Raw genomic sequence first — 15,984 nt, forward strand, 5'->3', positions numbered from 1 at the left:
TCGGTACACCAGGGGTCTCCCATTGGCTGCAGCATGTATTAGGCCACCCATGAGAGACCACTCAAACTGTGACTACAGGCCGGCCATTGCAGCCTGTTTGAGATGGCGCTAGCACGACTTACGACAAATATAAAATTCCTTATATCTGAGGTCACTATACTTAACTCCTTCGACGCTCATGACGAGCCCAGCTCGTCATGGAGTTTCCATTGATTTCAATGGAAATTACATTGAAGATCTAAAATAGCCTTAGCATCCAAGTGGTTAAAACCTATTAGTCACCCCTAAGGCAGGCCTTCCAGTCCTGAAGGCAGGGTGCTCGGTTATGAGTGTGAGGGTGTCCCTGAATGAGTAGGACACCCCTTCAAACTACGGAGTCGATTCTCCAAGCTTTGTAAGTGTTGTCAGCCATTTTAATACATAGTGGACATCAGGTATTACAAGATGTCTAACTATATATTGGCTGTGTCGAACCCACTCATGTTTGGTTTCAAACATGTTGGAATCCCACCCAACACCAATTACAGTGTTGAAAGTATGATCTTGTGTACTGGAGAGTTCCCTACGGTTGCTCCCTGTGTGGTAGCAAGCCTCAGCCAGGCCTACTAGTCCAAGGGATTCGCCCTTCTCTGCGTACAGTCCTCAGACCAATAGTAAGAAGTTGGCACAGAAACTGGAATAGAAAAAACAGAGTTTAATAAACCTCATGAGGTGGAACTACATTCACACAACACTCTTCGGTATAGTATGAGGTAGCACACTGACTGGAAGGAGCTTGGTCCTTTTTTACCCACACAGGGGCTGAAATGAAGGCAGTACAAGGCACAGAGTGCTGGTTTCAAATACATATAAGGTCATACAGGGAGTGTGTTCGCAACTGGTGGGAAGGGCTGACAGTCGGCTAATTCTGGTGGACACATCTTGACAGTTACAAGTTGGAGACAGCTGCATGCTCAACTGAGCATGTGCAAAGCAGAGGAGACTAAACATATCTTGTCTCTAGGCAGATTTCAAGAGCAGTTAACAGGAAGGTAGGACAGAGCACATGGCAAACAAAATGGCCGACAGAAATACAAAATGGATTCCGTAACCGGGCAAGATAATCTCTAAATGCAAGATGTCTTCTGCTAATGCTTAATCTAATCGCTGTTGAATTACAACAGACTACCCTTTCAGCATTAGCTGAAGACATTCGTTTATCTGGGGTAATCTAGATATGCATCCTGTACATTGATGTTCATCATCTCAGTAACTTCATTATTTAGCATTTGTTGTTCTTTTGTAATATTTCTTTTGGCAGGTGTACAAGCAGTGAGGCACATGGAACAAATCATGGGACCACATTGTATACAAGTATGGCATGTAAATAGTATCACCAGTAGTATACATAGAATAGTCAGTAGCTTCCAGCCCCAAGTAACAAAGAGTGTCCATATCCAGTTTGAAAATGTCCGTGTACCAGTCTCTGGGTGAATGTCTGCAGCAATCTTATGCAGTTTAGAGATTGCGTCATAAACTGAAGGTGAGTGGTCAGGTATAAAAACGCAGCCACTGCTACCGATGATGCGGCATGCACCCACTCGATCAGTCAAAATCACGTCCAGCACCATCCTATTTTGGAGTGCTACAATTCTTGCAATTTGCAGTTCTCCGTAATGTTCCCAAGTGCCACAGCTGTCTGATTGGTGACAGCTTCCACTACACGAGTCAATCGTCTGATTTTCCTGCTATTCAATGCAGCACCCACAAAGAAAAATAAACCCAAATTGAAATCAACATATTGTTGCAGAGCGGTGTCTGTCTGATCGATCTCCTCTGTACTTATCGTCCGTTTATATCTATTCTTGGAAATATCATTGTACAGTTTCAGGTCAAGATGATATGATGCAGGTGCTAAAAACGCAGGTGGTAACAAAAATTATATGTAGCATGCCCCTGACCATCCAACAGGTACTTGATAATATACTTTATTACCGCACACAAAGTAGGTGTTGTGCGACGAGGTAAAACTACCATTATTAACTTCCTCAATACAATAAATAGAACACAGTAAATTAGCACAGTATACGTTTTGCCATAGGTGCCTCACAAACCATATACTAAGAAAGTGCTATAAGTACCGCTGTGAACATAGAGACAAGGGCTAGGGCCTGTAGAACCGCTGGGGCAACCAGGAACCACCCAAGGTAGGGACGCAGGAGACCCACGGGGGATGCGTGCAGTGTCTAAACACAGCCACGAATCACCATTGACTTCTATGGAGAAAGTTAGAGTTACAGTTTTAAAGTTTAAGGACACTTAGGAGTGGACTACGGTAAAACCCTTTCAGTACTGGACACTTCGAGAGTGAAGACCCACGGGAGCACCAAAGTACTCGTGTTACCTCACCCAGGGAAGCTGGGTGCATAGGTTTCTTTTCATGTCGGGTTTCGTAGTCGATTCCAATGGAGAGCTACAAAGAAGTGCTGCAGGCGACCAGGAGAAAAGTGTCCGGATGGATCCAAGGGAGATTGGAGATCTGAAGAACCTGAAAGCAGAGGGGACAGAGTCTGGGTCACTAGCCAGTGACCAGGATAGCAACAAGCAGATGCCAGCCGATGTTGGGTGCTTTCAAGGGAAGTAGGTGAAGCTTGACTCTTCAGCCACGAGGACCAGGAGGCATTGACAACAACCAGGAGCTAGATTTGAGCTGTCCCACGAAGGATGTCGAGTGCTGCAGAATCAGTATCCAGATTGGACCCAATAAGCCTTGGCAACAGCAACCCACGCAAGATGACAAGATTGGCTTCGGTGCAGAGCAGCAAGGTCTGAGGTACTCACCCTTTGGAGGGGATTAAGGGCACTTCTGGAGCAAACAGGGAAGCCCACGAAACAAAGGATTGTCCTTCTTGGGACCCACCAGTCAACCGACTAGGGATCGCGAAGCAGCCTCGAGCGGAAATGCTGAGAGCGGGCCCACTGAACACTCATGAAATGTAGGCCCACAATCTTCGATGCAAATGGTGCTCGGGCTTGTACTACAAGTAGCCCAATGCACAACTTCGGGAAAGCTCGGGAAGTAGGTGCACTAGCAAATGTGCAGGATGTCCAGGAGTTCCGGTCCAACGTCTCTTGTGATAGCTACATGTCTCAGCTCTGCTGGGGACTCGTGTCAGCCTCGGAGATGTCTGGAAGTCCATGTCCTGTGTCGCAGATTCTTTGGGATCCGTCGGGAGCCTTGAAAATGCAGACTGGCAAGATGCTTCTTTGGTGCCTGTTTGAACAGGGGAGTCACTCCTTGACCCCAAGGGAGATTTCTTCCATCTTCCAGTCGATATGGAATGTGGAAGGTCCAAGATTTCTGTTTCAGAGTTTCATCTAGGGTAATCTAAAGTCTCAGAGACTGGGTCCCTATACTTATACCAAGTTTAAGGGTTGGACTAACTCTAGGGTCCCACCTATGGGAGGACCTGGGGAGGGAGTGGTTACACCTCTTCCCCTTTGTTCAGTGCCCCAGTAACCGGTTTGAACTGGGAAATTCATGGGGACACCTTGTGTGCCCCAGGCACTGTCTGAAAAGCATTCACTGAATGCAACCCACCCTGCCCCAATACACTAAAGAATGTCTGGTGCTGGCACTTCCCTGGACAGTAAGGAAAAGTGTTCTTCCGATCGGCATCATTTGTACAGACACTCCATTCCTTTTTCATTGCCATCTCGTGTCAAACACTTCCACACGACCCACCTGGTCGTTTCTGCTGATGCCTGAGGAAAATCTAACTAACACAACAGCCATCTTGCAGCCTGCATGTCTTCCCAGGAACTGTCGCACACCCAACCCCCCCTGTTCTTGCAGTTCAACAGAAAGCCATGAGACACTCACACCCTGTGTAAATGATTTGTTTCCCATCTCCTGCTCCCAGCCTGGTAAACATCCTTGAGACCGTGATCAGGTTATCTGGACAATGGTCTAACTGCTGGGCCTTGATCAGGGTGATTAAACAATGACCTGAAAGACCGGGCTTTGATCTAGGTGATTAAACAATGACCTGAAAGACTGAGCCTTGATCAAGCCGAGTGAACAATGATTTGTGTACCAAGCCTTGACCAGGTCACCATCTACAAACGTCATCTGGATCTGGTTATCAACTGCAAACTCTGCCCTGATTGAACAATGAACTAACAGCCAAAAGACTGAGATGAAGAAGTATAAAAGGCTTGTAAGCTGCGGAGTAAAGCAGCAGTCTCCTCTGTCTTGTTTCTGACCAGCTTGGGACTCTGTTCCATAGCCCGGGTTTTTTGAATAAATCTGGGTTCCACCTTCAGACGAAGGCTCCCGTGTCTCCTTTTACTACGTATGAGGGCTTGGGTGGTTCCCCCGCTGCAGAGACCCAGTAAGTAGGTTAATCCGGTTCTTCAACAGGAAACCTATTGTCCAGGCCTCCCCTGTCTGAGTTTTATCCAGCAGCAGGAGGTCAGACTTGTGTCTGTGGCAGCAGTATCCATTTTATGATGCTGAGGCTCTTTTAAACATTTACCAGGTAAATAAGTGTGTACATGTCTTCTCCTTCTAGAAGGGTGGAATTCTACCCCCACCGCCAGAACTGGCGGGGGGGGGGGTGGGTAGGATTCCAAAGTGTTTGACACCAAACACGACATGTTTTGATGCAGCCATTCTAAAGTTAGCATTTACAGGGAGGTTATAATGCACTTAAGAGTATATGGTATGGCTGTATCATAGAACAGCTATAAGGAAGGGATTCTGAAAGCTGCAGAGGGGCTTAGCTCATGCTAGGGCACCCTCTCAAAACCAAGCACTCTGCCTTCAGGATTGTCAAGGCCTGCCATAGGAGTGACTGATGGGTTTATATGTGTCAATATATATATATATATATATGTAGATATAGGTATACTATATCTAAGTAAGGGGTGCTTACACCACCTTACCCAGGCTGCAAGTGCAGACCTGTGGTGCCATTTGGGAAGGCTTCCCAGGGGTGGCATAATACATGTTTCAGCCCCGGGTAGGCCTCTGGGGTACCTATGCCCTTGGTACCTAAGGTACCATATACTAGGGACTCACAAGGGTAACCCAGTAACCAATCTGGAGTGTACCTAATGTACAGGTAACCAGTTTTGAGAGAGAACAGCTATGCTGTGGTCCTGATTAGCAGGGCCACAGCAACACTAAAGTCGATAAACCAGTGAAACACAGCAAAAGGTGGGGGTAACCATAGGAAGCAGATCCCACTCTCCTACACAACTCCCCCCCAAACGCAGGGACATTAAACTAACCTTGACCAGTTGAGTCTTCATGGTCTAAGTGGAAAGATCTGGAAAGTCCATCTGCATTGGCATGGTTACTCCCAGGTCTATGTTCCACTGTATAGTCCATCCCCTGTAGGGAAATGGACCACCTCAAAAGTTTGGGGTTTTCACCCTTCATCTGTTTTAGCCATAAGAGGGGCTTATGGTCCATCTGAACTGTGAAGTGAGTGCCAAACAAGTATGGCCTCAGCTTCTTCAGAGCCCAAACCACAGCAAAGGCCTCCCTCTAAATAGCTGACCAATGTTTCTCTCTAGGGGTCAGCCTTCTGCTAATAAAAGCTACTAGCTGGTCCTGACTTTCTTCATTCATTTGTGACAGCGCAGCCCCTACCCCCAACTCAGTTGCATCTGTTTGGACAATGAATTCTCTGGAGTAGTTAGGACTTTGCAGAATTGGTGCAGTGCACATGGCCTGCTTCAGGTCATCAAATGCCTTTTGACAGCTGACTGTCCTCTGTACTTTCTTAGGCATTCTTTTAGAAGTTAAGTCATTCAGGGGTGTCACAATGGATCCATACCCCTTGACACATTTTCTATAGTACCCAGTTAGGCCCAAGAAAGCTCTGACTTGAGTCTGGGTGGTTGGAGCAACCCAGTCCATTATGGTTTGGATTTTGCTCTGCCTTGGTTGAACCTGGCCTCCACCTACAATGTGGCCCAGGTACACAACCTGACTCTGCCCTATCTGGCACTTAGTAGCCTTGATAGTTAGGCCTGCCTTCTGCTGGGCCTCCAAAACATTTTTCAGGTTGACCAGGTGATCCCCCCAGGTGGAGCTAAAGACAGCAAGATCATCTAGATATGCTGCACTATAGTCTTCCAGGCCTGTTAGGACTTTGTTCACCAACCTTTGAAATGTACTCTGCAACATATATCTTGGAATGTCGACATTTTATTTCGACTATGTCAAAGGTTCTTATATAGCGCCTACTCACCGCAAGGTCTCAAGGCGCTTGCTTTGGGAACCCGTCCTGGCTTTTTCCCTGTGAGATAACCCGTACTGGGCATCCCCAAGGTGAAAGCCAGGTATCCCGCCGCGGGGGGGGGGGCGTAGTGGAGATTAAGCAAGCTATTGCCCAGAGTTGCAGAGTGTGAACTCGTGATTCGAGTAGGCACCGAAGCGAGAATTATAGAGTCCGTGGACATTTGGGCTCAAGACCCTGCCGCGTCGGGAATTGAACCCTGGTCCCGGGTCTGACCTCTGCTTCAGGGTCTGCCTCCTCTAACCAGTGAGCCACACTTCTCCTGACTAGAAGACGGAAGGATCACCCTTGGGGTCAAGGAGTGACTCTGCTGTTCAAACAGGCACCAAAGAAGCATCTTGCCAGTCTGCATTTCCAAGGCTTCCACCAAATCCCAAAGGATTTGCAACACAGGACACAGACTTCCAGACATCTCTGAGGCCGACATGAGATCACAGCAAAGCTGAGACCCGCAGCCATCACGAGAGACGTGGAACCGGAAGCCCTGGACACCATGCACATTTGCTAGTGCATCAACTTCCCCAGCTTTCCCGAAATTGTGCATTGGGCTACTTGTAGTCCAAGCCTGTGCATCATTTGCACCAAAGATTGTGGGCCTACACTCCATAAGTGTTCCATGGACCCACTTCTAGCATTTCCGCTTGAGGCCCCTTGGCGATACCTGGTACATTGACTGGTGGATCCCTCTGAAGGTAACTCTTTTGTTTCTTGGGCTTCCCTGGTTGCTCCAGAAAGGCCCTAACTCCCCTTCAAAGGGTGAGTTCATCAGACCTTGCCGGTCTGCTCCGAAGCCAATCTTTGCATTCTGCATGGGTTGCTGTTGCCAAGGCTTGTTGGGTCCAATCCGGATACCGACACTGCAGCACTCCACAACCAACGGGAGACAGCTCAAATCCAGCTTCTGGGTGTCATTGAAACCTCCTGGTCCTCGTGGCTGAAGAGACAAGCTTTACCTCCTGCACCTGAAATCACCAGACATCGGTGGACATTTTCTTGTTGCCTCCCTGGTCACTGGCAAGTGACCCAGACTCTGTCCCCTCTGCTTTTAGGTTCTTCAGATCTTCAATCCATCCTTGGATCCATCCGGACACTTTTCATCTGGTCGCCTGCAGCACTTCTTTGCCACTCTCCATAGTAAACAACGACGTAACCCGACACGAAAAGACACCTATGCACCCGGCTTCCCTGGGTGAGGTAACACGAGTACTTCGGTGCACCCATGGGTCTTGTCTCTCGAACTGCTTTCAAGAAAATCCTTGGTTTCTTGAAACAAATTGCACTCAATTGTTGTATGCAATTTCTTTTGGAACACCTTCTCTCAAAAACATTTTCTCCAGTAATTATAAAACCATATTGGTATCGGGCTCCTCCATAAAGTGAACCTCCCACCACTTGCTGTAGTAGCCTACCACCAGCACTGCGAATGAACATCTCTGGTAGGATATTGAAAGAAACAATAAAATCTATCACCAGCTTCAACCACGGCCCCTCAGGAAGAGCACAATGCTGCAAAGGTACTGACTCTGTCTTCATTCCTTTCTCCCTGGTGGCACATACAACACAAGCTTTAATGCTTGCAATGATTTGAGAGTCCAATAACTATTCCTAATTTTTCGTTTTGTGATGGTTTGTCCCAAGTGTCCTTCGTGTGCATACAATATCATCTTATCCCCTAAACCCTTGGGAGGAATGAATTTGCTACTCCTCGTTAACATTCCATGTCTCCCAACCTACAACTGATCTGCTACGTTGAAATAAGACTGAATGGCCACTGGTAACGCTTTCTCCTTAGGTCGTCCCTCTTTGATATATTTTTTGACATTCTCGAGATCTTTATCAACTGACATTTCAATCAACCATTCATCCTCAGTAAACGCACTGCCCTGACACACATCAACGCAGCGATCAAGCATTCCTCATCCACCTCCTCCCAGTTCATGGATTGTTCCTGATTAGGATCCGGGGAACATGATCAATAATCAGCTGTAGTGTGTTTTTCCTCTCAGAATCAATTCAATATTGAAATTATACTGCAAGAGCTTGGAGCTCTGTCTGGCCAGCCTAGGGGTGTGATCTTTGATCACTGAGCAGGGAAACAGCGTTTACAACGCAACTTTTACCACGCACTACCTTTACCACGCAACTTTTACAACGCAAATCGTTACAAGGACTTGCGCTGGGGGGCGCTCCAGGATAGGTAATAGTTTAATTTACTATCCAAAACCTTCCCTACTATCCACAGGGACTGGAGTTGGAATAGTAAATTAAACTATTCACTATCCAGCGCCCCCCCAACGCAAGTCGTTGTAACGACTTGCGTTGTAAAAGTTGCGTGGTAAAGGCATGCTTTGAAAAAGTATGCGTGGTAACGACATACATCCCACTGAGCATCCAAGGATGTTTACCAATGGCTTGTGATCAGTTTTGAGCATAAATCCCCCTCCACCCAAATAAAACAATTAAATCGTTCAAAACAACAAGCCTACAGTTCTTTCTCTATAACAAAGCTCATATATTGATTGTCCCTCAAAACCCAAATTTTGTTCTAACACTAATCTTTTCCTCTCGGGGCTGTACCTGTTGCCTCCGATAGCGCCAAGATATTGAGTGAAAGCGCTATACCAATACCTCTATGGACGAGGTGGGTCACCCGGTGTCAGGAGACAGAGAGGCGGGGCAGCAACACTGCATGTTGGGGTGCAGGGAAGTGTCCAGGTAAAAGAAAGCTAATCGGAAACAAACTCACACCTGAGATGTGAAAGGCACTCGCTCATATGTACCTAACCTACAGTTTAACCCCTTGGTCGCGGCGGTAATCCGCCGCGGTGTTGGGGGGCTAGGGGGGCCGCGCGGCTGGTAACGGAAACACTCTGTCACCAGCCACGGGCGCGCTGCGCTTGTGATGGAGTGGTTCCGTCACGGCCCCGCCCACTCAATGGAACGCTCAGCGCAGGCGCGGAATTAACGCCATTGAGGCGCGGCGGCCTAGCTGTGACGGAACCACACCGTCATTAGCACAGCCCACCCGTGGCTGGTGACAGAGGGGTTGCGTCACCAGCGTCCAAGGGGTTAAATGAGTTTGTAGTGTACATATGGGTGAAAAAGACAACAAAATGAGAAAGGAAAAGTGTACATGTATAGGCGTGACGTCACTGTGTGTATCAGTATCACACACAACTAGCTGCTGGCTGTGAAAGTAGCACTGCTGGCCCACGTCACTTGGGACGCGTGACACACACTCTGCAAAATGGAGTTGTCATGACTTCCAAGTATTCACACTGTTACTTGTAGAATCACAGAGAGAACTGCACTGTCTGCACTGCTCCTGTACTGTGCCTGCTGGAGCCGGAGGGGGATTCCAGGGGTATGTATTTATAAAGCTTGAATCACCCCCGGGGAGGGGGGCACCTCCGCGCTGCCAGACAGAGAGGGGGCAGGACGAGCACAAACCAGTCTCAGAATAGCTCAGTCCTGAGGAGTCCTCGTCTTGAAAGTGAAAGGGAGAGAGGTCTCTGGGTTTCTGCCAACATGCTCTAGTGACTGCTCACCCTTGTGCCAGGGAAGTGAAAAACAACATTTCACCAGTCAGATTGAAACTGAAAGACAAGTCTAATCTGTGCTGTGACCCGCAGCGGGGTCGACGTCTGCACTGACCCCGCTGTGCCAATGAAGGGGGCGGGCATCAGAGAGCTGGCAGGGGCTTTCCTTTTCTAAAAATGGTGTGACTGGGGCGCTACGGGCCCTAAAGCCACACACTACATGGGCACTCTGCCCACTTGGTAGGTAGTGAAAGCGAGACATAGTTGGGGTGCAGTGTACCCCACAGACCTCAGGGTCCCCATGCCACTGGGCTCGATGCCCCATAGGCGCCTCCGTCCCCGGTTTTGTATATTTAAACACAGAATTAAATAAATGGAAATTGTGTTTTTGAGATGACCTCTGAGGACTGTGACCTCCCCTGCCTCCCTCCCATCCACACAGCAGATTCACCTGCGCTCGCCTCACTAACTGCAGTCAAACAGCGTGAACCCCCCCCCCCCCCCCAGCCCCGGGGACACATGGGGTTTCAGGGTCGTGATGTCAGCAAACTGCAGATATAACTAAGTTACGAGGCGCTGATGGTCTCAGACATACTTTCGTTGCACTTGCAAGACTTGTTATTATTAAAGGGTCGGATCCCAGCCTCTGTGCAATGTTGGGGTCTGACTTTTCACAAAACTGCTTTGAGTGACATATCAGTGCACCTCGCCACATCCAGGCGTGCCAGTGGTATGCAGCGGGCTCACTGGAAAGGAGGAAGTGAGGGGTTCACCCATACATGCATGGGCGAGGGAGAGGAGAACCACAGCTACTAAAGGGACATCATTGAGATGTGTGTTGTCCATTCTGGTGCACAGTGTTTTGCAGAGACCTTGTGATACTCACCTCCTGGGAGGTGCCCGGGCCAGACTTACAGAAGCCATTCATGCTTCTCTCCATAGGGTTTCGTCTGTATGTTATTCGTGTTTACGTTTCATCGCTAACTATCCTATAACCATTTGTGCTATACATGGAAGGACCATCACCGATACTGGACCCAAAAAGCATGTGAACCTCAGCAGTCCCTTTGGGCATAAGGCCTGGGTGAGCAGTACCAGGACCTGAGCGGAACAAACCTGCTGTCTGTAATAAAGTTCAGACACTGGTTTAGTCGATAAAGTAAGAGAGGTTTTATTAATCAATCAATCAATCAATCATAACACTTGTATAGCGCACTACTCACCCGAGAGGGTCTCAAGGCGCTTGGGGGAAAGGGTCCGCTACTGCTCGAACAGCCAGGTCTTGAGTTGTCTCCTGAAGGCGAGGTGGTCCTGGGTCAGCCGAAGGTGGATGGGGAGGGAGTTCCATGTCTTGGCCGCCAGGTAGGAGAAGGATCTTCCTCCGGCGGTGGCTCTTCGGATGCGTGGAACGGCGGCGAGGGCGAAGTTGGTAGACCGTAGCTGGTGGGTGGGCGTGTAGAAGGTTAGGCGGTCGTTGAGGTACTTGGGGCCCAGGTCGTGGAGAGACTTGTGTGCGTGGGTGAGGAGCCGGAACGTGATCCTCTTGTTGACGGGGAGCCAGTGCAGGTCTCTCAGGTGGCCGGAGATGTGGCTGCGTCGGGGGATGTCCAGGATGAGTCGGGCGGAGGCGTTCTGGATGCGTTGGAGTCTTTTCTGTAGCTTGGCTGTGGTTCCGGCGTAGAGGGTGTTTCCGTAGTCCAGTCGGCTGGTGACGAGTGCCTGGGTGACCGTCTTCCTGGTTTTGGTCGGGATCCATCGGAAGATCTTGCGAAGCATGCGCAGGGTGTGAAAGCACGATGAGGAGACTGCGTTGACTTGTCTGGTCATCGAGAGTGAGGAGTCCAGGATGAAGCCCAGGTTGCGTGCGTGGTCTGTTGGCTTGGGAGTGGTGCCCAGGGCGGGGGGCCACCAGGAGTCGTCCCAGGCGGAGGGCGATGGTCCCAGGATGAGGACTTCCGTCTTGTCTGAGTTCAGTTTCAGGCGGCTGTTCTTCATCCAGTCTGCGACGTCTTTCATCCCTTCGTGCAGGTTGGCTCTGGCGGTGCCTGAGCCAACTGACTCAAATAGAATCCCACACGCTCCATGCAGGAACATGGAACCAAGCCACATCACACTTCTTCCTCTTTACCAGCCTCATGCATCAATATTGCATTTTGCGGTTCCTTAATTGCGAAAAATAAGGAATCGCAATTAAGGAATTGCAAAATGCAATGCATCAAAAAAAAAAAAATCGCTAAAAAAATAGCGATTCCCTAAAATTCCTTAATTGCGATTCTCTAATTGAGAATCGCAATTAAGGAATACCACCCCATTCATTCCTATGGGCCTACAGGCCCATAGGAATGAATCAGAATGACATTCTTAATTTGTGATTCACCATTAGAAATTCGCAAATTGAGAATGCAATTTCAAGGGTGCAGGGGTGTCCAAAGGACACCCTGTTGCACCCCTGAAATCTACCCATAAGTACATTTAGCACACACACATACCCCAAGGGCATGTGTGTGTGTAAAATGAAACTTTGAAAAATGCACTTTTGTGCATTTTTCAAAGTTTTCGCAAATTACCATGAAGGTCAAATTCATGGTAATTTCACCCCTTATTTGCGAATTCTCGAATTTTTAAAATTTGATGCATTGCATTTAAGGAATCTTAATTTGAGATTCCTTAAATGCAATCGCAATTTAAGACATCGCAATTTTGCAATTTCTTAAATTGCGAAAAAACCAAAAATGATAATGCATCCCAAAAATGGAAATTGCATTCGTAAACGGCCGAATTTTGCGATTCACACCATTTGCGAATGCAATTTCCATTGATGCATGTGCCTGTACAATTTTAAATATCATTCCAAAAGAAATAACATATACATTTCCAAGGACATATCAAGTACAAATTTGTAAAGTTTCCAAAACTTTCCTCCCCAATAATACAACAAATGAACTCCTTACAAAATCTTTGAGATAAACTGGAATCTTGCAAGATCTAACACTTTTGCGTATGGGTTCCAAAAATTATTTTTCCGAAGAAGATCCACTTGAACTTTCTCCTCCACATGTATCACCATATCTTGACATAACACGAACTACATGGCTATGATTCCAGATGCGGCCATCATTTGTTTTCACAGCACATTTGAACAACTTCACCACAGTCTTTTCATCCGTGAACTTAGACCAGTTTAGACAGCCTACCAGCACTTTAATTTTATCTCTGTCTCCCACTTCAAATTCAACTGTCTTAGCTGATTTATAAGAGTCAACATAAATCTTCCTTTTACTTTGCAAAGCCAATTCTTTATTTCTCCACTGACCAATTTCATTATTCTTAAGTCCTTTATCCATAATCATCCAGCCTGGACAGATGATGGTATTGGCAGATCTTCCTTTGAATAACTCAAAAGGGGTCTGCCCTGTTGAGGAGTGAGGTGTGAACATGTAAGCTATAATCCTATTTCGCAACTCATCTCTCCAATTCAAACTGTTGACCCTTGCCAGTTGTATACTGTCCTTCAAGGTTTTGTTTAACCTTTCTAAGGCACCGTTGCACTCGGGATGATAAAGAGAGGTCTTCTTATGTTTAATTCCACACTTTGCTAAATATTCCTCCATTTCACAAGAACAAAATTGCGGACCATTGTCAGATAGCAATGAACCAGGAAAACATTCTCGCTTGAAAATTGCATCTAAAAACTTAATTACAGACTGAGTAGTGATGTCACACACTAAACTCACTTCAATCCAATGTGAGTATAGATCTAGTAAAACTATCAAATACGGTGTTTGATATTGACCATGAAGAGGTCCAACAATATCAATGGCTATTTCATCCCAAGGACACATGGGTAATCTCCTACAAACCATGGGAGATTGTCTGGGTTTAAGAATCTTGTTGCTCAAAGTACAGGAGACACAATCACGCACTACTTGTTCCACCATGAGATCCAGGCGAGGCCACCAAAAATCTTGTCTAATACGTTCTTTTGTTTTACAAATACCCATGTGTACTTCATGAGCCGTTTTTACAATGTTGTCTCTCAGACTCAGGGGAAGTACCAACCATGACCCTCTGGTAAGAATGTCATTATTAATGGCTAACTCATCACACCAACGACCAAGGTTTCTCAAGCCTGTTGCCTTAATCTTGTGAAATCATATCCATCACGCTCAACATTTCATTGTCCTTCTTTATCTCATCCTTCCATTCATGTTCTTTTTTGACACCTGAACTGATTTCACACACTTTCACATCAAACTCGTCCACCAGAACATCTTCTCTGTTTTCATCTTCACATTCCACACTGTCTACCAAACGAGAGAGACAATGTGCCGAAACATTAGTTGCTCCTGGAATATACTCCATTATAAAATCAAATTCCTGAAGTGAAATCGCCCATCTCCTGATCCTAGAAGAAATTGCATCCAAACCCTTTTTCTCAAAAATCTCTTTCAGAGGTTTGTGATCAGACCTGACAATAAATTGTGTAACCCACACAAGTTTCTTACATTTATTCAATGGCCAGAAAATGGCAAGCGCCTCTTTCTCGATGACTCAGTAGTTAACATCAGCACCTCTTAGACATCTTGAGGCACATGCGACCAAACACTCTTGAGTATCCCTCTTCTGGATCAGCAAGGCTCAGCCACGGCTCGTGCAGACCGTTATACCGGGCGGTGACGTCAGGCAGAGGAGGGGCAGGGTGGGGGGGGTTGTAAAATGCGGGATATAGACGGTGTCAGGTAAGTACCAGGAAAAAAAATGAATTTCGCGGGTAACGATTTTTTTTTCTTTTCGATACTTACCTGACATCGTCTATATCCCGCATTTTACAACCCCCCACCCTGCCCGATGTCACCGCCCGGTGTAACGCCCTGCAACGCCCTGCACGAGCCATGGCTGGCAAGGCTCCTAGCCCTTTCTTACTTGCATCTGTTGCAATGTATGTCAAATCACCTGGTTGAAAGCCTGTAAATCCGGCGCACTTTTGAGATCCAACTTGACCTTCGCAAATTCTCCTTTGCACACCTCTTCCCACACAAACTCATTTTTTTTGCAGATCAAACTTCTTAGATGGCTAGTCTTAAACGCAAAATTTCTTATAACCTTGCTGTAAAATTCAGCCATACCCAGAAATGATGCCAGCTCTTCCTTCAAACACGGTTCCTTGATGATCGTGCTGTGTGTCTGGATACAACTACAAGAACAGAAAGCTCACATGCACGCAAACACTCGTTCCTGCTCTGATGTACTCCCGGGAAGTGTGGTGCAAAGGGCCCCAGTCCAGCAGTATAGTGTCACTCCTTCACACCCTAACACCAGAGAAATGTAGGAATCCAGAAACATGGCAGTTGTGAAAGAGTTAATATCCTGCTGTAACGTCAGAGCGTGCCCTGTGTAGCTCGACCCATGATACATACTCGCTAACTGTCTTTTATCAGGTTGGATACCTGGGAGTTACTTTCTCACAGAGATCCTTTCGTGTTACTTGTGAAAGTTGTATTTTGTATAAATAAAATGAATTTAAAACCACTTGACAGTGGGGTGGGTGGGGGGGGGCTGAATTTCTTGTGTCAGGGAGTTTTTAGGCAACAATACATATAGCATACTGTGGTGAATAATGTTTCTCGTGGAGCAAGGTCCGCATTTACTGAAGTAGCCGTCTTCCCTCATTATTAAGCAGCCGAGAGGGTGAATGTGCCTGGCCTCACTGATCTCCGAAGCCGCGCATTTATGGGACAGGTTAAACAGAACAAAAACAGTGGCAGGTTGCCACAAGTGTCAAAATCCCTTTTCACGTGTGTGATTTATGTTCGGAGAGACTGGACACCGAACGCACAAAATGTCAACCCTGATTGGAAAGAGGAGAATGTTTACATCAGGCTGATGTCACATCCAACGTCATACATTCAGCATGCTTACACGTGTGTTATCACAACTCGTATGTGTGTTCTCCAGGTAGAAATGCACGTTCACAAACATGCAACTTTTAACCCTTTACAGTTGGACTTAATCCCCTGTCACTGAAAGTGTCACACCTCTGGTAGTAGAATGTCACACCCCCACCTCCTCCCTATCCCCCCTCCCTCCCCCGAAGTTCACTCAAACAGTAAAGATGTCACCTATAAGCAATCTGGCCCTTTGGCGGCGATCAGAGC

This window comes from Lissotriton helveticus, chromosome 3_1, assembly GCF_964261635.1.
Source record: "Lissotriton helveticus chromosome 3_1, aLisHel1.1, whole genome shotgun sequence".
Lineage (NCBI taxonomy): Eukaryota > Metazoa > Chordata > Amphibia > Caudata > Salamandridae > Lissotriton > Lissotriton helveticus.